Raw genomic sequence first — 27,002 nt, 5'->3', positions numbered from 1 at the left:
GCCTGCTACTGCTGCACGCCGGCGCTGCGTGCGCCCGGCCGCACGGGACGGGCAGATGAGTTGCGGCGCGCCACGCCCACTTTGCGTGCAGTACCCGCGTGGGACCCGGAGCCGCGGCGATTTATACGCGGCCGCTATCACGGCCGGCTCTGGCTGCGGCTCGCGTGGCCTCCCCGGCTTTTAATGAGAAATTATCCCCGCGTTTGCGAGTAACGTCGCCCCGCCACCCTTAACTTAGCGGCCGTGCCTAACGAGACGGCGTCCCGGGCGAGTATAGAGTAGCTGCGCCGCCTGTTGCTACAGATCCTTCCGCACGCGAGCTGCGCGCGGGTTCCACCTGGCTAATTTACTGCCCGCCGCAGATCTCGTGGGATCCCCGCCGTGATACACGGGCGTCGCGGCTGCACTCTGGCGGCCGGCGGCGGCAGCAGCGTCTCCATTGATAGCAGAGTGTTCGGCACCGAGCAGTCAGCTGGAGAAATCTCTATTAACTGACGGAGTGGAACATCTTTACACTTTGTTCTGTAACACCCCACCCGTCACTTATCTGGTTTTGGTGTGTGTTCACCCTAGGTAATTGACTAACAGATCAACAGAGAGTGCAAAACTGCCGCAATGTCGGATAACGCATAGAAAGTAATAAGGCCCTGTGACTCCTGATTGAACTGCGGTGCCAGTGTTGACATTAACTGATTCAGAATTGATCCCTTTCAATTAAAAAGGGGTGCACATTGATCTTATATTCAGTTATTGAACGCCAGATGCAAATGTTGAATATTAAACTAATTAAGAAAGTGACTTGGGATTTCAACTACTTGATTGAAAACAGATGCAGTCGATTATCACAAATTTATTTTCACTCCCGACCTTCAATCATCACATTACAAGACTCTCCTATCAGGCAGTGGTAATAAATTGTGTTTGCGTGGAGTAAGCGCGATAAATCAAAAGTAATTCCTATCGACTGACCCAGGCGTAATGCGAAGTGCGAGAAGAATTCTACAATACACGGCCCATGAAACCCTCGTGGAAATTGTGCCGACGTGATCCAACAAATTAATGAGTGGCCTAACTGAAGCTGGAGCGGGCGCAACATCACCGACTTCAGCGTGGCGGGGCGTCGTCGTTGTGCGGACGTCGGCCGGCCTCGTGCTGCTGCAAGGCTGCGCTCGTCTATTCACTCCTAGCTATCTTGCTCAGTACATAGCTGAACCAAAACTTTCCGTCTCCAAGTTCAATTGTTCCGTTTGCTATGTCCTAAACTGCAGAGATGCTCACCCTCTCTCTCAGGCAAGCTGAGTAAAGTACGCCACATCCACACTCTAGGCAAGCAGGGAACGTTAAAAAACCTCTACAGTGACTTCTGCCAGTCCGCTCTTCTCCTCGGTTTCCCCTCCAGCAAAATCACTTACGCCAATTGCAGCGCAAGTCATGTTAATTATGCGTCTCTTCCCAGCGCAGACCAATGCCTGCTCTGAGAAGTGAACAAATTCCCACAAAATTTCCCTTCGTCTCAATTTCTGCTATTTAGCTCCTCCCAGGCCACCCATCAAGGTTAGCATCTGCATAAAACACCAATTTTTCCGAAATTCTGACTCCCAGGGGAGTACTTCAAATTCCTTGGTCCTACGTTCCCATCGGACATTTATCAACAGGCGTACAAGTTCTCCGTCTGCTTCCCGGTACACCAGCATGGGTCAACCACCCACTCACTGTCACTCATCTTAAGGCAGCTGGAGGCCACGCCCCGTTACTGCTTTCTCAGAGTTTGAGCTGCCCTATGCTGCCTATTGTCGCTTCCCTTCGCTGCATCCCAGCCGGCCACAGTCAATTCTGAATACTTCCCTGGGATAAAATAGCCTCCAGTAAATCGACGCATTTCCACACAGTTTTCATGTCGCATGAATTACTTTAAAACCATCACCCAACATTCATTATTCCAATACGTCCATACTATAACCCTTACAAGATGCGTTGTGCCTTGTCAGACATTTTTGTTCACCCCTACTGTTTGCTCAACGTGAGTTCAGTGATCTTTAATGACTTCATGTAAGGGGCATAGTTCTTGCCATCTTACAGTTCCTAGGGGGAAAAAAAAAAAAAACAGATATTGATGTCGTCAGCTACAGACCACGATGCCAACTTTCAAACATAATAACAAAGAGACCGATGAGGCCTTCAAGCCGATCTCTTATCTGACATCGATTTCGATTGTCCAAATTAGCGTAAACTCTGCAAACATTTTTAAGCTGTTTCACGAAATTACGGGGAAATTGCCGGATGTTGTTAAATTGCTGCCAAGCTTTCGGTGCATAGTTGGCTAGCCATCTTCAGCGTGTACCGTATATTGAAGGAAGTACACTGAAGCCAACTATTTTAAGACTTCGACGGCGAAACCTGGTTGCTCAGGCAATCGCTGCACAGGCGTCAGTTGAGTGCCCGCTGTGATGAAAGCTCGCCTTATCTATATCATATCTACATTCGGTAAAAGCGTGGAAAGATTTCGTTGCCTCGATGACTGAGTCGAGAAACGTCGATGTACGGAGCCGCAATTTTCTAATGACTACAGACCGTCGAATGCCCAATAGAAATAGAGAATTCGTTAATAGTGAATTTGCTGTGTATGCCTTTAGTGTTCCACAGTGCGTGACATTCTCCTTCTGTAAGATTTGCAGCACTCTCACGGAAATACTCTAAACGTACTACTTGTGCAGCACTAACTCATTTCTGATCGATCTCAGAAGAGTCGATATTTTTTTCCAGAGGAGGAGAGAACAATTTAAGCTGTTAGTTTCTTAGCACTCTGCCTATTTTCGTGGAAATATTCCCAATTTATAGCTCATAGTAGATCGTTTTGTAAGCCTCATCCATCTCCTTGTTACGCCTTTGTACTATGATAGAAGTATTCCTCCAATGCTCAAAAAACGTCATCATACCGAGGAAAGTGGGCAGCAGCCTGAAGTCCAGACACCATTTCACATGCAGACGCGTTTATTTAGGGAGCTGACGAAGCTAGCCAGCGCCTCCGAAGAATGAAGTTGGGAAATGTTACAGCTTCAGCTAGGCTCCTGCAGCATCTGGCTAAACAAGAAAATCGGAACAAATGAACTCGTCGTCACTCAGTGTCGACTCATAACCACTGCAACCCGCTGTCCCCTCTAGGGTGAGGGTGCTGCTATTGGACAATTACTGGCCAATAGGCTCTCATGAATCTTCTCCATACCCCCGCCCCCAATTACCCTCACTTTAGATGCTTGCCGACGTTCTCTACACGAGCGTGTCAGATTGTGTACGTGGTGCCCAAAACCCACGTCTCCATCAACTGTTAACTACGAGGGAAAAATCAGTATAATGCCCTGGAAAGCATCCAGTCAACTTCAAAGAGCTTCATCTCCACTGGTTCCAGATGTCCGCCTTAGCTAGGGACCGTATGGAGACAACTAGGCGTATTTGTACCACTGGGTCTCCTGCCGGGTGACTACTTGCTCAGTCCGAGGATATGACCTTGACTTCGACCATGCTGGGTACCCCAGTTTAACTGCCATTCCTGCTGCAACCACAATGAAGACAGACTGGCAGGACCTGTACCTGTTACATAGAAACGACTGCACGTGGTACCATCACCCTTTGGCGGCTTCGCTGACACCAGTGCCCTTCGCTACGGTCGCGTACTCTATCGGACCAGAAGCTGCTGACTTCGTCACTTGATAATCTGCAGCCAACTATGTAACCGAGGGGCAGTGGCAGCACACCTGCCACATTCCGTCTCTTTATCAACATGAATGAAGGACTATTCTAAACAGGAATGTTTCACTAATGGTTCACCGTCACCACCACCTCGACAACCCTTGTACAGAAGTAGAAGCGGCACGTTTTCCTGATCTGCGAACGGCCGATTTGCCCGCTCCTGTCGAGATTGAACTCTCAGCCCCAACATCGTGGAGCCAGAAGTCCGTCAACGTCGAGTGCTGCCAACCGTCGAGAGGACACTCCGACTGCGGCGAAATGACCAACTGTGGGTTGCAGTTTCGACAGTACGAGTGTGATGAATGAACTTTGTATTTTTGAGCCCTCTTCCATTCTTGGGCACAGCAATGGGAGGGGGAATTGATGTGTACAGGATTCTGCAGGTGCACTTTATGAAATCGAAAGGATCTGCAGTTTTTTCTCAGTTTAAGGGGAACTATAGCGAACACTGTTTACGACCAGTGAGATACCAGAAGTCTAATTTAGTGGGCCATGAAGTGCTAAGGACATGTAGTACTTGCCAACGTTATGGGTAAGAGATGCATCGGTGTAGGGAAAGGACGCGTTTACCTACTCGCCGCAAAGATTGAAGGGATTTCTTCTCGTTATGTCCGAGTACTGGTTGTGGTTATCTTGGAATTTTTGTGTATTTTAAGTGTGTTGTATTTTTTATTTAGAGCTTACCAGATGAGAGAACCACAAACACGAACAATCAGAACCCGACAAGCGATTGAATCCTTGGTAGTCTTGTACAGAGAACGTCGGCGAGTACTTGTGACCTTATGAGAATGAAGGTCTGGTTTGGGGGGGGGGGGGGGGGTGCAGGGACAGCAGGACATAGTGCCAAAGGGTCGCCATTGGGTGGTGATGACTACATTTGTTCTGATTTTCTTGTTTAGTAGTCGGCTCCTGTAGGAGGCTAGCCGAAGCTATAATATTGCCAGACTTCACCTTTCAGAGGTGCAGGATAGCTGGTTCCGCTTCGGCAGCTTCCTGAATAAGTACTCTTTCATTCTGAATACGTCTGCTTGTGAAAGGGCGTTTGGATTTTAGGCTGACGCTCGCTTCCCTCTCTGTGACGTAGTTTCCATGACAGTCTCGGGAACTGTTAATCACTCTCAATGGAGTAATAGTGCAACAGTGCGTTGGTAGCGTCGTCTGTGTCTGAGAAGACGAATACCCAATTTTTATGGTAGAGATGCAAGAACGAAGCATCACAGTTAGAAAAATGAGGTTTCCGTTACAGATCACGGCATCTGGCATGCACAGCTGGACAGTACAGCAGTCGCAGTCCGGAAACTTACTGAACGTTAGCACACCCGAAACGTCTTTTCTAAATGCGTCCTTGAACTCCTCATTCTAGATCTACATGTGCACTCTGCAAGCCATCGAATGGTTTGTGGCCGAGGGCATGCTGACCAGCATCATTTCCCGTTTCCATAGTGACGAGACACGTGTAATGTGAGGAGAGACGTGTAATGTTTCTGTACCCATCGTCCGTACTGTTTCTGATCTCTTGGTGTTTGCTACTATTCCACGGCACTGTTCTAGAGACTTGTGAAAATTATATGGTAATTTGCCTCCTGTTGAAAACGATTTTCCCACACTTTTGAAATAACAAGCTGTACGAGATGGCAAGTCCCATGATAAGGGCTGTCACCTTTACGTATTTACTCCTCAAGGCATCTTACCGTGTCTGGAGCGGGGTGCTTCTGTCCGTCGCTCACTGTTGCATCCGCAATTGTTGCATGGGAAGGACGACTGCCGGTACGCCTCCGCGCTAGTCATTTTCGCAAGGCGTACGTGGAAGGGAGGAAGGAAGACAGTTTGTTGTGGCAAGGCCCCTCCTTGAAAATACGCGCTCGGAATTTTTAATTGTTAATCACTCCGTGATGCATCTTCACCCCTCTTGTAGTGTCTGCTGTTGCAGCTGAATCAAAATGTTGGTAATAACATTCGCGCTCAGTATACGAGCAGTCACGAAACACGTCGTTCCTCTTTGCTCCTACTCCACTAATGCTACCTGGTATCGACCGATTCACACGAGACATGAACGGAAAGGAACGCCAGGTGACTTCACCCTCAGATACTGGTGTGTTGACACGAGACGGAACGCCAGCACATCACCAGCTCGCTTAGTCCAGTGCCGAACTGTGTAAGTGAGCTTAGGGGATACCATCCGTGATACGAAAGGTCGAGGTATAGTTTTATAATTAAGGAACTAGCAGTGAAAGAGGTTGTTATTGGCGAAAGCAAACTTTATAAGACACTTTTGATAAAATCTATTTCATAAACAGCTGAGAAGTGAAACAACAGGAAAAGCGTACAAACATTTCAAAACATCCACATTTATTTGCAAGTGGAAATACATACAAACCCATCAAGCGATATTTATATAGGGTGTCCCATAAAAACATCGACAAGCTTTAGAGACAGCTTCCTTACACCTAAACAAGAAAAAAATGTCCAGTAAACGTGGACTCTGAAATGCATACCTTAATAGTTATGAGCAATTGTTCATCTTCCCTAGTGTGAAGCACATCTCTTCTACTGAACAAGGGTTCATAGCTCGAAAGGCACGCACTTTAGAGCCCATATTTACTAGGCATTTTCGTCTTGTTTCTGTATAAGCAATCTGTCCCTAAAGCTTGAGATATCGTGTATAAGGCAATACATAGACCCTGTTGACTTTATCCATTTTTTTCTTTCCTTCGAAGTACTGAAAAACGTAAGTTTTCGTCCTTCAATGTAGCTGACTTTTTCATTGGTACAAATTTTTTTAAATGAAAATGGTGTCGTCAATTTATGTTCTTATTTCTATGCGATGTAGGCTATTTCTCTGTCCAGTTGTAGTAAAAATTAGTCGCTTTTCACATTCAGGTATCTGAGCTCTTGTGGAAGAAGACTCATTGGGAAAAAATAGCCAAGTTATCATCAAACATTTTCAGTGTGTCGCGGAAAAAAAGCAAAATGATGAAATAACGACTATGGAGGCGCAAAAGCATGAAATTCGCGACTGTAATATGGGTCAACACGCCGAAAAACGCTTAACTTCAGATTTTAGGAGAGGACAATGCCGTTGTCCCCACCAGTGTCAACGTCAGAAACTTTCTTCACCAGGAACTGCACGGTGAATAGCCGTTCTGTTGCCATTGTCTGCCTGTGTGAATGCCGCCATTGGAAACGCGTCGTAGAGTGTTTTAACATTTTATTCCGTCCCGTCCGTTCCGTTCCGTTCCGTTCCGTCAAATGTGAATCAGCCTTGAGGGTCCCAAACTGACGAGGAGTACCCAAGAAACGGTCAAAGAATTGTTTTGTAAACAGCTTTCTTCGCGAAACTTCGCTGGCGGATAAAAGCTGTGTTTCGGAGCGGAACTCTAATCCGGGACCTTTTCCTTTCGCGGACAAGTGCTCAACTGACGGAGCTACCCGAGCACGACTCACGACCCGCCCTCACAGCTTTACTTCCGCCAGTACCTCATTTCCTACCTTCCAAACTTTCTTCGTGCTTGGATTAAATTTTCTTAGGATTCTTGCAATAAATCCGAACCCGGCATCAGCTATTTCCTGTAAATAGTTTTGTGGAGGTATATCTGGTTTCACAGTACATCTCTCCAGACGGCTACTCGGATATTTTACAGTTCTTAAGCCGACCTCACACGGGACGAGGCAGCTAACGTTGACGAGGACGGGACATCCGCTCCTACGAGAGAAGCGCTATAGGCACACGGGACGAGCTGGTTGGCGTGATCTGCGCTGTCAGCGCTCTCCAGCGGCCGTTGCCGGCTTTATTTGGCCTGCAAACCACACAGTTTATGGACCCCCGATTAGCTGGATTAACACTCTTAGCGATTGTCGAAGAAGAGCGAAGAAAATCGCAAAGTACGTCCTCGACTCGTTCATGGCTCGAACAGCAAGCTGCTGATAGAGAACACTACATAATGCTTTAAAATGATTCGTGATACGTCCTAGTAGAAGTTATTCGTTAACTCAGTTTGAATTTTCGTCCTATTTTCGTTTTTCATTTGAATATAGTAGAGGTATAGTGTCTAATGTCAGCTTGCGTTTGAGTAGGATCCATGTTCTCGATGATGCATAGACTACCAACACTCGGAAATAACTTACTTCATCCCCTAAACTTCAAGTTGGAGATCCGTTTTGTAATTTAATTCGAATGCAAGAGGAGATTTTTTCGAAGCTGCAGATGACGACTGAACAAAGTTTTTACCGACAAGATACAAACATGAGATAGGGGTATATATTTAACAGGAAGTTTCATAATAGCAAAAACTTCGAATATGTGACTTGTGTTTTCCATCTGACATAGACTGGCAGTCACAGTATGATTTTTAGCGACTGGGTTTACATTCCAGCCGTTGGCCTTTGCAGCAACAATTGCATTATTTATAATAAACAACATGGACTTTTGAGATAATACTTCTATTAAATGCATAATAAATACTGAGAATGTTTAGAAAACAAGATGCGGAAAAAAAAATTCGAAGGAGGTGGACGCGAATTTGCTACATTTTCCTTTACAACGTACGACGCTATCAACTGAACTGTGGCTTCAATACAGCAGTGAGACCTCCAGATATGATATACACTATATAAAGATTGGATCTACAACGATCATTATTTGATATTTAACTATGACAGTTTGTATCAAAACGACTTTTCAATAGATCATAATTGTGCAGTAGCACTGAAAAGGTTTACTTTCATAGCACAAAAGCTGTAACAGTAAAAAACGTCTAATAAGGGAGCCTTTATCTGCTGATATGTAGTTTGTCGCGTTTTTATTACAAATCGTAGCTAAAATGATGCGTTTTCGAGAGATCCTCAGTTCGCTGGTGCTTTGAAACAGCTTTTATATTCATATCACTTACTCTTATGAGAAAAGAATCACCAATTACATGGTTTAATCAGTTCATTATGGCGGCTCCTCAGTTATGCTTGTGAAATAAAAACGATGTCCCATGTCGTCGGCGATGTTCCTTTTCACAAGGCAAAAATCAGACGTGCGAGAATTTTCATTTCACGCTCCGCGGTGTAGTGGAACGCGAAATTCCACGCTGTGATGTCACCCCCCTCGTCCACGGGCGTTTTTACCTGAGAGGATGGCTTTAGTGTTTCTTGACTTCCGCAAAGCGTTCGATACAGTTCCCCACAGTCAAAAATGGTTTAAATGACTGTGAGCACTATGGGACTTAACTTCTAAGGCCATCGGTCCCCTAGAACTTAGAACTACTTAAACCTAACTAACCTAAGGACGTCACACACATCCATGCCCGAGGCAGGATTCGAACCTGCGTCCGTAGCAGTCGCGCGTTTCCAGACTGTAGCGCCTAGAACCGCTCGGACACCCCGGCCGGCGTTCCCCACAGTCGTTTAATGTACAAAGTAAAAGCATATGGACTATCAGACCAATTGTGTGATTGGATTGAAGAGTTCCTAGATAACAGAACGCAGCATGTCACTCTCAATGGAGAGAAGTCTTCCGACGTAAGAGTGATTTCAGGTGTGCCGCAGGGGAGTGTCATAGGACCGTTGCTATTCACAATATACATAAATGACCTGGTGGATGACATCAGAAATTCATTGAGGCTTTTAGCGGATGATGCTGTGGTATATCGAGAGGTTGTAACAATGTAAAATTTTACTGAAATGCAGGAGGATCTGCAGCGAATTGACGCATGGTGCAGAGAATGGCAATTGAATCTCAATGTAGACAAGTGTAATGTGCCGCGAATACCTAGAAAGAAAGATCCCTTATCATTTAGCTACAATATAGCAGGTCAGCAGCTGGAAGCAGTTAATTCCATAAATTATCGGGGAGTAGGCATTAGGAGTGATTTAAAATGGAGTGGTCATATAACGTTCATCGTCGGTAAAGCAGATGCCAGACTGAGATTCATTGGAAGAATCCTAAGGAAATGCAATCCGAAAACAAAGGAAGTAGGTTACAGTACACTTGTTCGCCCACTGCTTGAATACTGCTCAGCAGTGTGGGATCCGTACCAGATAGGGTTGATAGAAGAGATAGAGAAGATCCAATGGAGAGCAGCGCGCTTCGTTGCAGGATCATTTAGTAATCGCGAAAGCGTCACGGAAATGATAGATAAACTCCAGTGGAACACTCTGCAGGAGAGACACTCAGTAGCTCGGTATGGGCTTTTGTTGAAGTTTCGAGAACATACCTTCACCGAGGAGTCAAGCAGTATATTACTCCCTCCTACGTATATCTCGCGAAGAGACCATGAGGATAAAATCAGAGAGATTAGAGCCCACACAGGCATACCGAAAATCCTTCTTTCCACGAGGAATACGAAACTGGAATAGAAGGGAGAACCGATAGAGGTACTCAGAGTACCCTCCGCCACACACCGTCAGGTGGCTTGCGGAGTACGGATGTAGACGTAGATGTAATGACTGATCGCAAATAATGTAGTCGAACAGTAATTGGTGTCTCTACCGATTAATGCACAAAAACGTTACATTAATTTACTTTGAGGGACAACTGCCAGTGTCTAACGCTAAGCGTCGATCTGTCGTCTGAAGCCCTTTGAATCTCGTGGATGAAGAGAGTGAATAGTGTCTTACAAGTTCTCTGTTTCTGGCTTACATGTTGGTTCGAGTAGAGGTGATTCTTGCTCTAAACAAAGCTTCATGTAGTTTCAGAGCACTGTTCGACGATTTGCATTTAGTCGGACACAGTCGTCAGAATGGACACGTGGAGGATCTCCGGAGGAGCGCAGTTTGGACAGTCAATAGAGTGTGTGTGTGTGTGTGTGTGTGTGTGTGTGTGTGTGTGTGTGTGCGTGTGCGCGCTGCGGCGCGTGTGTGCGGCACGCGAGCTCAGGCGGGCACGCGCTGTGCTGGGCTGCGTTGCTTTGCTGTGGAACTGACAGGAGGGGCCGGCCGGCCTCTTCTGACGGCGGCGGTCTTTTTTATCGCCCTAAATGGGCGGTAATTAGGCGGAGGGGGGAGGGGAGGGGCGGAATGTGTGGCCCGCCCTGGCATCTGGCCGGCCAAAGGAGCCGACACCATCCGGGCATGTCGGGCTGCCTGCCTGACGATTCCACAGGCGTCCCCACCTTCAAGCGCTCTATGGGCAGTACACGTGAAGCCCGAGTGCAACCTAGTTCTAAGGTGGATATACGGTGTTGTTGTTGTTGTTGTTGTGGTCTTCAGTCCTGAGACTGGTTTGATGCAGCTCTCCATACTACTCTATCCTGTGCAAGCTTCTTCATCTCCCAGTACCTACTGCAGCCTATGTCCTTCTCAATCTGTTTAGTGTACTCATCTCTTGGTCTCCCTCTACGATTTTTACCCTCCACGCTGCCCTCCAGTACTAAATTGGTGATCCCTTGATGCCTCAGAACATCTCCTACCAACCGATCCCTTCTTCTAGTCAAGTTGTGCCACAAACTTCTCTTCTCCCCAATCGTATACAATACCTCCTCATTAGTTACGCGATCTACCCACCTTATCTTCAGCATTCTTCTGTAGCACCACATTGCAAAAGCTTCTATTCTCTTCTTGTCCAAACTAGTTATCGTCCATGTTTCACTTCCATACATGGCTACACTCCATACAAATACTTTCAGAAACGACTTCCTGACACTTAAATCTATACTCGATGTTAACAAATTTCTCTTCTTCAGAAACGATTTCCTTGCCATTGCCAGTCTACATTTTATATCCTCTCCACTTCGACCATCATCAGTTATTTTACTCCCTAAATAGCAAAACTCCTTTACTACTTTAAGTGTCTCATTTCCCAATCTAATCCCCTCAGCATCACCCGATTTAATTTGACTACATTCCATTATCCTCGTTTTGCTTTTGTTGATGTTCATCTTATACCCTCCTTTCAAGACACTGTCCATTCCGTTCAACTGCTCTTCCAAGTCCTTTGCTGTCTCTGACAGAATTACAATGTCATCGGCGAACCTCAAAGTTTTTATTTCTTCTCCATGAATTTTAATACCTACTCCGAATTTTTCTTTTGTTTCCTTTACTGCTTGCTCAATATACAGATTGAATAACATTGGGGAGAGGCTACAACCCTGTCTCACTCCTTTCCCAACCACTGCTCCCCTTTCATGCCCCTCGACTCTTATAACTGCCACCTGGTTTCTGTACAAATTGTAAATAGCCTTTCGCTCCCTGTATTTTACCCCTGCCACCTTCAGAATTTGAAAGAGAATATTCCAGTTAACGTTGTCAAAAGCTTTCTCTAAGTCTACAAATGCTAGAAACGTAGGTTTGCCTTTTCTTAATCTTTCTTCTAAGATAAGTCGTAGGGTCAGTATTGCCTCACGTGTTCCAACATTTCTATGGAATCCAAATTGATCTTCCACGAGGTTGGCTTCTATCAGTTTTTCCATTCGTCTGTAAAGAATTCGCGTTAGTATTTTGCAGCTGTGACTCATTAAACTGATAGTTCGGTAATTTTCACATCTGTCAACACCTGCTTTCTTTGGGATTGGAATTATTATATTCTTCTTGAAGTCTGAGGGTATTTCACCTGTCTCATACATCTTGCTCACCAGATGGTAGAGTTTTATCAGGACTGGCTCTCCCAAGGCCGTCAGTAGTTCCATTGGAATGTTGTCTACTCCCGGGGCCTTGTAGTGGATATAAGGGACATTGAACTACAGTAGCCGCAATTGATGTGTTGGGTTGGTGCGGAAGTTCGTAGTGCTTTTCCTTAAGTTTAATGAACACAAATGATGTACATAACAGAGGCTGTAGTCATGAACAGTGTATTCCCCTTCACTATTTCAACGGTCTGCCAATGCTGCGGTAACTTTTCGATTCAGCGACTACAGAAATCACGTGGTTTTGAGGCTATAAACTCGTCGAGCCATGTTCGCAGTGCATCTTCATCCGGAAAGGAAGCTCCCCTCAAAGTTTTTCGATAGTGTGTGGAAAAGATGAAAATCTGGGGGCGCATGATCAGGTGGATAAGGTGGGTGCGGAATGATTTCCCAAGGCAACTTTTGCTGGCAATCGCGGGCAAGCGTTATCGTGAAGTAGCAGCACGTCGCGCGGTCTTCCCGGTCGTTGTTCTTCGTATGCGTTCGCAAGACGTCTCAGTTGTTGACAAATTTCAGCAGCGATGGTTACACCTCTGGGGAGCGATTCGTAGTACACCACATCGTCGCTGTTCCACCAGAGCCGTAAAATAATCGTTTCTGGATGCGAGCTGGTCTTTGTACTGCGAGCTGCTGCTTTTCTCGGGCTCAACCATTCTTTCCTATTCATTCCCTCTGCCAGGCACTTAAATGTGATTTGCAGAGTATCCATGTAGATATGTTAGCATGGAGACACCGTTTCTCGTCACCAGCAACGATAGGAGATACGGACGATCAGTGTTGTTCATGGTCAGTTGATGAGGGCACGTAGGGCTGCACATACGGCCAGCCGCTGATTTTTGTGATTTTGACTTACAAGGGGAGGTCGCCAATTGTGAAATTCAGATTCGATTCATACAGCGCATAATAAATGCTCATGGCCAGAGGTGTAATGTGGCAAAGCACCAAGATGCACTTCTCAGCCGTTGTCGAGAAAATCGACAGTTAAAATACACCGTTGCGCTGAAATACTCTCTACGATTAATAATTCCCTACAGCGTCGTGGCGCAGCGGTAAACGCTCGGATTCGTAATCCGAAGGTCGCCGGATAGAATCTCCCGCCATGGAACTTTTTTTAATTTTTTTTTTTGGTATTTGTTTTTTTGTAATTCAGATCTGTACACACACACACACACACACACACACACACACACACACACACACACACACACACATATATATATATATATATATATATATATATATATATATATATTCCTGGCAATCAGTTGCAACAATTATGCATATAATAAGTTGTTGTTAAGTCGTCTGTCGTGGAAAAACTGACGACTTCGAACATCAATATGTTTTCCGCAAACAAAGTTGTATTTCACAAATGTTATTAATTGTCTTCATAATGTTAACCGCATATAGTTAACGGAAGACGTAGAAACGATATTCCGAAACGAATACGTATAGCGTAAGTCAAACGTTCGAATTAGAATAGAAATCCCACGAACACAAATTTGCTGTGGCAGGTATGAAATATAAACTCCGTTACTCGCTCGTTACACTTGAAGGACGGATGTTGAATGGGCCGAAACGAGCCGCCGCATAACAGCGTTGTTGCGTGCTAACTTCGAAAGAAGGTAGATGCGGTCCCTAGCGCAAGTTATAACGTCGTCGAAAATCAGTGCGGACGTGAGAGCTTTGGTACACCCTGTTAAACAAACAGAAAAATGGAGGCGGTACAATTGGAGAGCGATCCGCCTTCATCAACATGCATAAGCAATTCATTAATAGTTATATATATATATATATATATATATATATATATATATATATAAAACTAATAATTAAAAATAATATTGCATGGCGCGAGATTCGATCCGGTGACCTTCGGATTGCGAACCCGAGCGCTTACCGCTGCGCCACGACGCTGTAGGGAATTATTAATCGTAGAGAGTATTTCACCGCAACGGTTTATTTTAACTGTCGTTTTTCTCGACAACGGCTGAGAAGTTCATCTTGGTGCTTTGCCACATTACAACTCTGGCCATGAGCTTTTATTATGCGCAGTATGAATCGAATCTGAATTTCACAATTGGCGGCCTCCCCTTGTTAGAGCATGCGGTACCCTTTCACCGGAGTTTTGAACCTTCCTCATAGCATGCAAAAATCATACGACGGTGGAAGGATCACAGTTCGTTACATTTGCCAGTTCTCGAATACGCTGACGTGGATAATTATGGATTAATGCTTTTAAACGATCTTTATCAAAGGTCTTCCTGAAGGTGGTGAGTCACTAATGTACAAACGATCCTCCTTAAGCCGCCCGCTGTGGCTGAGCGGTTCTAGGCGCTTCAGTCCGGAACCGCGCTGCTGCTTACGGTCGCAGCTTTGAACCCTGCCTCGGGCATGGACGTGTGTGATGTCCTTAGGTTAGTTAGGTTTAAGTAGTTCTAAGTCTAGGGGACTGATGACCTCAGAAGTTAAGTCCCACAGGGCTTAGAGCCATTTCAACCATTTTTGATCCTCTGTAAAACGACAGAGCCGTTTTCTTGCCGTTCTCTGTCTAGTGACAGTATCCCAGTACACGGCGCAAATGTTTATGGCTGCCTCTACTTCCGTCACACCTCTATTGAACTCGAACAGAAGAATATGTCGGAAATCTTTAGATTTCTCCAGTTGGCACTGCATATTCTAGCATCCACAGCTCCCTTCACTATCTCCACATGACAAAATGACGATGTTTAAACTCAAGTAGCAACGGTGAACTACGAATAAAACAAAAAAGGATGATCGATAAATAGATCCATAGCAATCGGAATACGAACGTGCAAAACAAAAATGCAACGAAGTTAGGCACTAATCTAATATGTGGCACTGGCGCAGTTACCTTGCGGTAAGAGATGCATTCTACATTTTCATGTATACTCCACAAGCCACTGTCCAGTGCGCGATGGAAGGTACTTAACAATTTTCTGTCCTATTCAAACCCGTACTGAGCGATGAGAAAATGTTTTTCCATGAGCATATGTACGCGCTCCAATTTTTTCTTAGCTTATTCTCCTGATTCCTAGCGAGATACACGATATCTTATCGTGAGTCCCAATCAACGTTATAATGTCGTTGGGAAAAAGAAACTTCAAGATTCGGCACGGATTTGCGAAAAACTACTCGTGTCAAACAGACTTTCCTGTATTCATTCGTACACGGTATCTTGCAGTAATGTCGAGGGCCGTGCCAAAATGAATGCAGCGGTTCCTGTCAGATTACCGAATCTCAGTACTGTCGGGCGCGGCCAATACTTGCTGGGTAAGCTTCCGGGTACACAGCGCGCTGTTGACAATGTTCCCTTTCGGCAGAGGGAACAGGAGGGGTGTTGCCGTAAAGTCCGTAATCATAGGTCTTTGCGCCCATGTCCCGGATTAAATTCCAAACCTCTCCGTAGTGTGACCAGAATGAGATTTTCACTCTGCAGCGGAGTGTGCGCTGATATGAAACTTCCTCGGGACCGAGTTCGAGTCTCGGTCGGGCACACAGTTTTAATCTGCCAGGAAGTTTCTCTCCGCAATGTCCAAGGCCGCGTTCTACGTAAGCGACAGAAGCTACCGACAGCGCGCGACAGCTTCAGATGAACCACCACCGCAGGTATACGTACTTACGGAAGTGTCTTAACGTAGACGACGTCCATGCGCTGCCTGTCCTCTCCTACAACTGGCGACGTGTGAATTCGACGTGTTTGAATCTCGTCGCTGCGGCAAGCGCTACAGCTACGCGTCTTCCCGCGAAAGCATTGTAAGGGATGCGCCGGCAGCTATGAAATATTTATCATCCGATTTTCAGAAAACTATTTGGTCAAAAAATTCGATTGTTCCGCATCTTACAGCTTGTTGTCTTTGCTCGATAAAGGTCTGAATTTATTTTCGGTATTCGTCATAGTTACTGTGCTACACGAAACGGAGTGCATGGCTGCGTGAAATTTTTAAGAGTTGCAGAGTAAAAATGGCTCTGAGCACCATGGGACTTGACATCTGAGGTCATCAGTCCCCTAGAACTTAGAACTACTTAAACCTAACTAACCTAAGGACATCACACACATCCATGCCCGAGGCAGGATTCGAACCTGCGACGTAGCGGTCGGGCGGTTCCAGACTAAAGCGCCTAGAACCGCTCGGTCACTCCGGCCGGCGCAGAGTAAAATCACGTAGCGTACACTTTACGTATTGTTCATTTTAGGCTATACATTATTGCGTTTGAAATGTAACCAATATATCTGAATTGTATTTAAAGTTGAGAGTGGAATGATATCTCCCTTCATTCTTCAGATATTGGTTTTTGTATCCGCGGATGGGTTGAATGATGCTCGAAGTCACGAACATAAAGTGAGGTGCATCAAACGTTTCTCTAATATTTTTTATTTCGTACTTTCAGACAAATTGTTTCACAAAAGTTTGACTTTCGTTTCAAAAATTTTGACTTTCGTTTCAAAAATTTTGTATGCATTACTTTTACGGACTTCTTGGATTAACTGAAACGCTTGGCGTTAACATTGAGTGCTGATGAATTACGTTCACAACATCAAATACCAGTAAAATTTCATAGTTGTTCACTGTATTTTATTAGGACTAGGTGTAGTAAACAGTTTACATAAAACTTAGTATACAGAATTGTAGCTGAATTAGTTAAAATATAAGAAGTAAGGGGAACCGAACCCGCATTTACCGCTTGTTAAAAGTTCGTGATCGTGTAAGAAACATTAGTCTTCAATTTGTTGATGAGACGGTCGTATGCTCCTATGCTCGTTCACGTATATTCGAAGAATTTGTTTGGTGTTCTTCGTAGTTGACGATATACATTATGGAAGTTTCCACGAAGTTTGCTACCTTTGTAAATTTCATGCACAGCATTCATTTTCGCTTTATTTTCCTAAGTAAGGCTAATTTTGCAGCCTTTCTCCAGCTACAGTATTGTACAGTTTAGGGGCGCCGTTTTAGAGAGAGAGCCGGTCGGCTCTAAGCAGCCATGTTGTAGTGCGAGATGGTCGCTCGCACGCGCGCTTCTGCCCGATGCTCTGCCCGATGCTGCTGCTGCTTGTTGCGCAAGGGTCGCGTATCCACACGTCGCTTGCTTCTGACGCTTATGTAGTAGGACACGGCTTTAGGAAGTCACGGCATGCGACGCTGTTGATAGTGATCATCCGTCGATGGGGTCGTTAACCTCGGCTGGTCCATTGGTGCTTTTCGAGAGCAGTATGCTACCTGCGGGCACCGAGTTTCACCCTGAGCCTTCTTTCATCATCTCCAAGATGGAAACACACACACACACACACACACACACACACACACACACACACACACCATTGAACTCATTCCAGCTAGACGGCTGAACCTGCTCTTTGGGATCTCGCAGCCCTTTCATGCTGTACGATATTACTTCTTCCAGTTATACACTCATGGTCAATATATCGCAACACCAAAAAATAACAACTTACATAGAGTAATGAAATTTCGATTTGACATGGTAACCTGTGTAAGTGATTAACATTGCAAGATCGCAGGTTAATGTAAGAGCGAGATGAACCATTGCAAATGTGAAATGCTACATCTACATCTACATTTATACTCCGCAAGCCACCCAACGGTGTGTGGCGGAGGGCACTTTACGTGCCACTGTCATTACCACCCTCTCCTGTTCCGGTCGCGTATGGTTCGCGAGAAGAACGACAGCCGGAATGCCTCCGTGCGCGCTCGAATATCTCTAATTTTACATTCGTGATCTCTTCGGGAGGTATAAGTAGAGGGAAGCAATATATTCGATACCTCATGCAGAAATGTTGGAACACGTGAGGCAATACTAACCTTACGACTTACCTTAGAAGAAAGATTAAGAAAAGGCAAACCTACGTTTCTAGCATTTGTAGACTTAGAGAAAGCTTTTGACAACGTTAACTAGAATATTCTCTTTCAAATTCTGAAGGTGGCAGGGGTAAAATACAGGGAGCGAAAGGCTATTTACAATTTGTACAGAAACCAGGTGGCAGTTATAAGAGTCGAGGGGCATGAAAGGGAAGCAGTGGTTGGGAAAGGAGTGAGAGAGGGTTGTAGCCTCTCCCCAATGTTATTCAATCTGTATATTGAGCAAGCAGTAAAGGAAACAAAAGAAAAATTCGGAGTAGGTATTAAAATTCATGGAGAAGAAATAAAAACTTTGAGGTTCGCCGATGACATTGTAATTCTGTCAGAGACAGCAAAATACTTGGAAGAGCAGTTGAATGGAATGGACAGTATCTTGAAAGGAGGGTATAAGATGAACATCAACAAAAGCAAAACGAGGATAATGGAATGTAGTCAAATTAAATCGGGTGATGCTGAGGGGATTAGATTGGGAAATGAGACACTTAAAGTAGTAAATGAGTTTTGCTATTTAGGGAGTAAAATAACTGATGATGGTCGAAGTAGAGAGGATATAAAATGTAGATTGGCAATGGCAAGGAAATCGTTTCTGAAGAAGAGAAATTTGTTTTAAGTGTCAGGAAGTCGTTTCTGAAAGTATTTGTATGGAGTGTAGCCATGTATGGAAGTGAAACATGGACGATAACCAGTTTGGACAAGAAGAGAATAGAAGCTTTCGAAATGTGGTGCTACAGAAGAATGCTGAAGATAAGGTGGGTAGATCACGTAACTAATGAGGAGGTATTGAATAGGATTGGGGAGAAGAGAAGTTTGTGGCACAACTTGACCAGAAGAAGGGATCAGTTGGTAGGACATGTCCTGAGGCATCAGGGGATCACAAATTTAGCATTGGAGGGCAGCGTGGAGGGTAAAAATCGTAGAGGGAGACCAAGAGATCAATACACTAAGGAGTTTCAGAAGGATGTAGGTTGCAGTAGGTACTGGGAGATGAAGAAGCTTGCACAGGACAGAGTAGCATGGAGAGCTGCATCAAACCAGTCTCAGGTACTGAAGACAACAACAACAACAACAACATCAACAACAACATGCAGAAACGCACCCTCTGGAAACCTGGCGAGCAAGCTACACCGCAATGCAGAGCGCCTCTCTTGCAGAGTCTGCCACTCGAGTTTGCTAAACATCTCCGTAACGCTATCACGGTTACCAAATAACCCTGTGACGAAACGCGCCACTCTTCTTTGGATCTTCTCTATCTCCTCCGTCAGACCGATCTGGTACGGATCCCACACTGATGAGCAGTACTCAAGTATAGGTCGAACGAGTGTTTTGTAAGCCACCTCCTTTGCTGATGGACTACATTTTCTAAGGACTCTCCCAATGAATCTCAATGCTAGTACATTAATAACCAGTGTAACCGCCAGACTTGAGTGCAAGCATGCAAACGTGCGTGCATTGTGTTGTACGGGTGCCGGAAGTCAGTTTGTGGGGTGAAGTGCCATGCCTGTTGCACTTGGTCGGTCAGTACAGGGACGGTTAATGCTGTTTGTGGATGACGCTGGAGCTGTCGTCCGCTGATGTCCTACATGTGCTCAATTGGAGACACATCTGGTGATGGAGCAGGCCAAGGCCACATCTAGACATTCTGTTGGACCTCCATGTAACCAACACAGGGCCATCACTGGCACTGAGGCAGAACCAGCTTTCATCAAAAAAACACACCGGACCTCAACCCTGCCCTCCAATGAGCTGTTCCTTGACCCTGCTGAAGTCTCAAACCGCGGTGGTGTGGGGGGCCAGTGGAATGCACGCTACGGGGCGTCTGCCTCGGAGTCGTCCTTGTAGTAACCAATTTCTGACAGTTCGTTGTGTAACCGTGGTGCCAACTGCTGCCCAGATTGCTGCTGCAGGCGCAGTGTACGACCCGCAAGAGCCATACGCCGAACACAGTCTTCCCTCTCGGTAGTGCCACGTGGCCGTCCGATGCCTTGTCTCCTAGCGACCGTACTTTCACGTGACCACCGATACCAGCAATATGTACAGCGGCTAAATTCCTGTCAAGTCTTTCTGCAGTGTTGCAAAAGGAGCATCCACCTTCTCTCAGCCCCATTGCGTGATGGCGTTCAAACTCAGTGAGGTACTGACAATGCTGTCTTTGTCGCCTTAAAGTCATTTTTCACTAACATGAACTCACCATATCCGATTTCAGAGGCAACTAACGCTCATGACCGTTACAGCACGCATTTAGAGCAAACCTGATGGGCAGCCTCATAGTGGCGCTGCTGGCGCCACTGGTATGCCATTGGCGCCAAATCTGAACAGACGTCGTCTTTCAGATGCAGTAACACACCTCCCAACTTCAGTTTATGTCGCACATCTCCTCCTTTGTGTTTCGATTTTTGTTCCGTCAGTGTACTTTTCGTCACGTTGAGTGGCTGTGGCCTTTGGGAGCTTTTTTCCTGTGCAAGAAATTCGAAAAGCTTAAAATCACATCATATGTACATATCATGGACTATAGAGATCAAAACTGACATATGCCTGTAGTTTATTTTGAATGGCATCAATTTGAGCCCTCACTAATAACTTGTAGTCCCAAATCCTCACCTCCCGTGGATGTACTTACCTTGCAGTCTTTTGTTGCCTAGAGTTGTAGGTCCACGGCTTCGTACTTCGATTGAGAAACAAGAACTTCGAATAGTTTCGGTGTATTGTTGTTCTGAAGCTGAAGAATAGCATGAGACGGATGTTTTGAAATATTTCGTTGCATCAGTGACTCATTGTGGCCGCCTTCACCCTACACAAAAACAACACAGCGCCATCTTGGAAACGTGTGCAGATCTGTGGCTGCCAAAGCGGGTGCTGAGAATCTGGATATTTGCTAAGACTGCCGCCACAACTGCGTCAGTGCTACTGACCTTGTTCGAAGGAGGCTATTTCTTTTACTCTGGCGATTTGTGACGTCATTCCCTTGGCGTCAAACAATCCCTACGTCGGCATTCTGAATTAAATTAATTGTTGTGTATATTTATTCATTTCGATGGCAAATGATACCGATAATTCAAAGCATCCAGATGACATTGAGAGTTACTTACAGATTGGCGGTTCTGATGCCATGTAAATAAAAAAAAATAAAAATAAAAATATGGCGTTTAAGTCTTCGATCGTGATCAAATTTTGATTTAAAGAACGATCGTAGTAATCCCAATAACAAAATCATGTCTAGTACTGATAAAGCCATGCAAATTGCATTTATAATAAACTGATTGAACGGTGTTGATAGGGGTTGGGAGGTCCAAAAACATACAAAAACAAATATCACTAGAAAAGTACCGATATAAAAATCAAACAATGCTTTTGTGTTGTATATGAAACGATTTATGAGGTTTACCAAACTGCAATTGGATATTGAGAATGAGATTTTCACTCTGCAGCGGAGTGTGCACTGATATGAAACTTCCTGGCAGATTAAATCTGTGTGCCGGACCGAGAGTCGAACTATAGACCTTTGCCTCTCGCGGGCAAGTGCTCTAACAACTGAGCTACCCAAGCACGACCCACGACCTGCCCCAGAGCCTTACTTCCGCCAGTACCTCGTCTCCATTGGATATTGTTTGGCCAAACCATTAGGCGAGTTGTGGATCTATTTTATTTAGGCTTTAGTAATTATTTATTAATGGTGATTAAAATTGGCTGTTAAGTAAAAAGAACTATCACAATCAAGATATTTGGACCTAGTGCTCCGCCTGAAATTCATCAATTGCTTTAAAAGGCTTCTCTAAAAAAATTTTTCTATGTTACGATATTAGTGTTCCCGCGTGAGACTTTGCAGGATTAGCTGAGAGATGCTATTCCCCAAAACTCCATTATGTAACTACGAATGAAAGGTGGTCCTGACTTCCAGTACATGTTAGTTAAAGCTGCCATAATTTTTAACAGACAACCAAATACAAAAAGTACGAGATGAAAGCTGATAAGGTAAATGGAAGGATACCGATCGATATGTGGAGTAGGACGGATAATTTGAAGCAAAATAGTAGCGGCCAAAGGTATTGAATTGGATGCCCAGCTACCTATTCTTGTTTTCGCACTTCGTTATGTAGTTCCGCTAGGATGTCACCCACATATCCACTGTAGCTTCGTACACATGTCTTTCGACTCGTGTTAAACTCTGGATGCTGTACCAGCAAGAACCTGGTTCGTTACTGCAAATTTTTCGATTCATTCAAACCTCCTTTCTTTTATCCTACCTGGCGCGTTTGTAACCTATTACGAATCTCAGCAGCCGTCCACGAAAACGACGGCTGGGCGCTTGCCTCACCGCTCCTGTACTTCGACACACTACTCTCTCTCTCTCTCTCTCTCTCTCTCTCTCTCTCCCTCTCCCTCTCCCTCTCTCCCTCCCTCCCTCTCCCTCCCCCCCCCCTCCCCCTCCAACACTGTGTGCAATCCACAGAACAGCAGCGCTGGAATATCAATATTGAGTCCACAGAATAAGTCGAGCCCAACTTACATACTAACAAGGGAACCTCCCCATCGCACCCCCCTCAGATTTAGTTATAAGTTGGCACAGCGGACAGGCCTTGAAAAACTGAACAGACATCAATCGAGAAAACAGGAAGAAGTTATGTGGAACTATGAGAAAATGAGCAAAATATATAAACTGAGTAGTCCATGCGGAAGATAGGCAACATCAAGGATAATATAATCTCCGGAGCGTCGTGGTCCCGAGGTTAGCGTGAACAGCTGCGGAACGAGAGGTCCTTGGTTCAAGTCTTCCTTTCCGTGAAAAGTTTAATTTTTTATTTTCAGTTTATGTGACAAACTATTATGTTTTCATCAGTTTTTTGGGAGTGATTATCACATCCACAAGAAAACCTAAATCGGGCAAGGTAGAAGAATCTTTTTACCCATTTGCCAAGTGTACGAGTTAGGTGGGTCGACAACAAATTCCTGTCATGTGACGCACATGCCGTCACCAGTGTCATATAGAATATATCAGACGTGTTTTTCTGTGGAGGAATCGGTTGACCTATGACCTTGCGATCAAATGTTTTCGGTTCCCATTGGAGAGGCACGTCCTTTCGTCTACTAATCGCACGTTTTTGCGGTGCGGTCGCAAAACACAGACACTAAACTTATTACAGTGAACAATGACGTCAATGAACGAACGGAAAGATCATAACTTCGCAAAAATAAAGTAAGTAAAATTTTCAGCCGAGGGAATACTTGAACCAAGGACCTCTCGCTTCGTAGCTGCTCACGCTAACCACGGGACCATGGCGATAATGCGCTTACACTGTCCTTGAGGTTGCACATGGACTACTCAGTTTGTATATTTTGCTTATTTTTTCATAGTTCCACATAACTTCTTCCTGTTTTCTCGATTGATCTTTGTTCAGTTTTTCAAGGCCTATCCACTGTGCCAGCTTATAACTAAATCTGAGGGGGGTGCGATGGGGAGGTTTCCTTGTAAGAATCAAAACTATTAATTACTCCCACTGGCTTTTACACCTCTGTTAATGCTGAAAAAATAACTAGCGAACTTAATGACGACTCCAACAACTATCCACACCAGAAACAGAATCGTACAACTCCAAGAACGTGACTGCAATTACAAGAAAGGTTAATGGCCACTTTCTTTTCATCGGCTTGACCATGTAGCTCTCGGGCTTGACCATGTAGCTCTCGGGCTTGACCATGTAGCTCTCGATGCAGCGATGTCAGGCTGTGTCGTACCTGCTCTTATCTCGTGCACCAATCAGAGTTCCATGAGAAAGTATTAAAGTCCAGGATTAGGAATACTTAAGGCTTTGGTTAAATAAAAGTCGCTAGTTGGAAAAAACAATCCTGAACGCTGTAATCGACAAAACAGTTGTGACCCAAGGCACTACACCGCATTCTCCCGATGTCGGCTGGCGTTTTCAACATTCGCTGCAGAAATGTTCTTAAAGCACTGCCAGAAAACAGGACATTACGGAATCACTCTAAGGAGGCGCACGAAATGGCCAATGAGAATATCTACGTTCTGCATCTGATTCTCATTGGCTGAAAGACCTATCTTAGAAAACTAATAATTATGGAGCGGCACGAAGCTCGGCGAAATCGAGGTGCTGACAGGGATCCTCGTAGCGCTATAGTGACAAGTCGTCGTCCCTCTGTAGCGGAGTTTCTGTTTTAAATGAGTTATCCTTTCGGAAGCCTGGCTTTATTGAACCCCCGTGATCAGCGAAGCTACTTTTCTGGTACGAAAAGCTGGCAAAACACTGAGATATGTGTTCCCGTGGGTTGGCGTCAACTCTGCTTGGCAGTCTTCTGCGTTTCTCGGCGAGTGTTGTGGATTGGCGAGCGTGGTTTTGTGCAGATCAGAATATGGAGCCATTAGCTACCTGAAGGAGGCGTTGAATAAGAGTGACGGTCTTGCCTAGGGCAAATTAATGCCAGTTAATTTCATTTTCTGTACAGAGTTGAGAATAGTGTTTTTGTGTGGCTTTTTTCCGTACTGGCTTTGAACTGTTTTTCTGTTTCTTGTTGTGGTGATTAGGGGCAAGAGTTGCTGGTAGCAAGTTGGAGGCGGTTTGTAGAACTGTTTGCAGTGAACTTATTACAGTACAGTGGTAGGACCTTAGACAATAGCTGCAGGACTTTTAATTGGACATGGTAAGGCAGTATTGTAACCAACTCCAAAATCAACATTTTGAGCTAGAGATGATCCAGCACAACTTTATAAATAAAATTCAAATATGGCATTATCCCAAAAGCAGTTGTCGCATTATAAAGATTTTCTATTTCTCTGTCAGATCAGTGCTGCAGGTCTCAACATTTATTGATCCACCGAGCGTAACGGGCCATAATTGGAATTGGTTCCTTATTGCTTATTTTAAAATTTAACACCGGGAATTGGTTCTTGTGGTTTGTAGCTGAAAAAAAGGAAAATGAAGCAACACTTTTATAACTGAAATAACTACACTTCAGAATCCATGTGTGAACAGCTTTTTATTGACAATGTTAATGTAATACTAGCAAAATGAAGACGTAAATTCAAAATTGGGTGTAACATTTTATCAGATTCGCTATTAATTTACTGGGCTTTATACAGGTTTATGAAAGTAGATACTTCAACACTGAGGTTGCATTATTATTAGTATTATTAATCATATAAATACGTTATGCTCAAATGATTGTTCTACGCGCTGACAGCTTGAAAAGTACTCCAAAGTGAAATCGAGTGTATCATCAATGCTATCAACATCATCCATCTGGGTCTGAAGTTAAGATTTCATAAAACTTCTGGCATCCCCTGGAATGAGATGCATTATCGATTTCATGTCCTGCAGTTTTGGCAGTGATACTGGTTTATTGTTGGGCCTTACAGGTACCGAGAACGTTGTTAGGTCTGGCGAAGACTATTGGCGGCTTGCAGTGCTTCTGTGAAGATTTACTTCAACGAAATTCTGATCGAAGTTCTTGCTCATGAACATGCTTTCTGCTGGCTACTGCTTTTATTATTATTATTATTATTATTATTATTATTATTATTTTCTAACGGTGAAGTACTCCAAAAGTTTTCCTTTGCCATCCTATAGGTTTGAGGGGGGTGTTTTTTTCCTGGCTTGTTGCAAGAGAGTGATGTATGTGTAAATTGACGCAGGCCTATGTATTAAATATTCTCTGGCTTGTAATTATTTATTTACGGTTTTTAAGACAATTTAGTGATTCATATTGTTAACAAAATGTTACATAACGCAGTCGCTAATAACCATTATACGTTTTAAGGTACATGGTCATACTAACTTCAAAATGACTGCTTTCAGTATTTTCTGCCGAACAAAAAGACGCCAACGACTTTCCTCTTCATACCACCTCCATGACAACAGTGTGTCTTATTAAACAATTACATACAAGAAAATACACTCCCTGTAATAACCATTAATTACTTATGTTTCTACTCCAATAGGTAAACAAACAAAACATGTGGGTTTCTTGCACATGGATTTGGTTCCATATTGCGATTCATTGCCACATGGATACAGCAACTGGTAGTTGGTTCAGACAGCAGCACGTTATGGAATTGGGGTTCTAATTTGCATGACATACCACACATATTCCATCAAAATTTGCAGCAGAGAACCAGAAATCTGAAAAATGGTGAGTTGGTACCCATTTGCATAACGACGTCCAATTATTGTCTCTGGGGTTCGGACCAGTTTAACCCTGCGTCGCCGGTAAAAACGAGACTAACGACCCGTATGTAAGATGATTTGGTAGTGTATCAGCGCAGAGAGTTAATCCTTGTCACCCGTAGAGGTTTCCGACTAAATCCGCAGAACAATGCGCCGCACATCGCTAGGAGAACCTAGATTCCGGCCGCAACTGCGAGTGTTTTTTCACGTGACGTCATGGAACCGAGGTGCGGACGAAAGGGTCGTTTCAAGTACTACGCACGAATGGAATAGAACAGAGTGGCTAATTTCAGTACGAAGCAGCTTTGTGGGTAGTAATGTGGAATCATTTGTCTCACATGCGCTTAGCGAACACTAGACGGAAAACTGATTTGCACTTACAACACTACTTTAACTATTGCAACTTATTTCTTAATCCCAAGGGTGAAGGGAATAGGCACTACAGTCTTACAGAAGCTGGTGAATTAAATTAATTTTGAAGTGTGCAATAAGAATAACATTTAGGTCGAACCCAAGATCATCTTGTAGACACGTCTAACTTAACATTTGTTTTATAGCTTCACAGTGCATATACCATA

At 44.4% G+C, this 27,002-nt stretch overlaps 1 protein-coding gene across 1 annotated transcript in view; it reads left to right on the top strand.

Annotated features, from left to right (window-relative positions):
• LOC124598711 (maternal embryonic leucine zipper kinase-like) overlaps positions 1 to 27,002 on the top strand; it is a 425,764-nt gene that overhangs the window by 286,214 nt on the left and 112,548 nt on the right. The window lies entirely within an intron of this gene.

The sequence above is a fragment of the Schistocerca americana genome, chromosome 1, assembly GCF_021461395.2.
Source record: "Schistocerca americana isolate TAMUIC-IGC-003095 chromosome 1, iqSchAmer2.1, whole genome shotgun sequence".
Lineage (NCBI taxonomy): Eukaryota > Metazoa > Arthropoda > Insecta > Orthoptera > Acrididae > Schistocerca > Schistocerca americana.
Note: the sequence above shows the minus strand (reverse complement) of the source record. Positions and strands in the feature narration are given on the sequence as shown.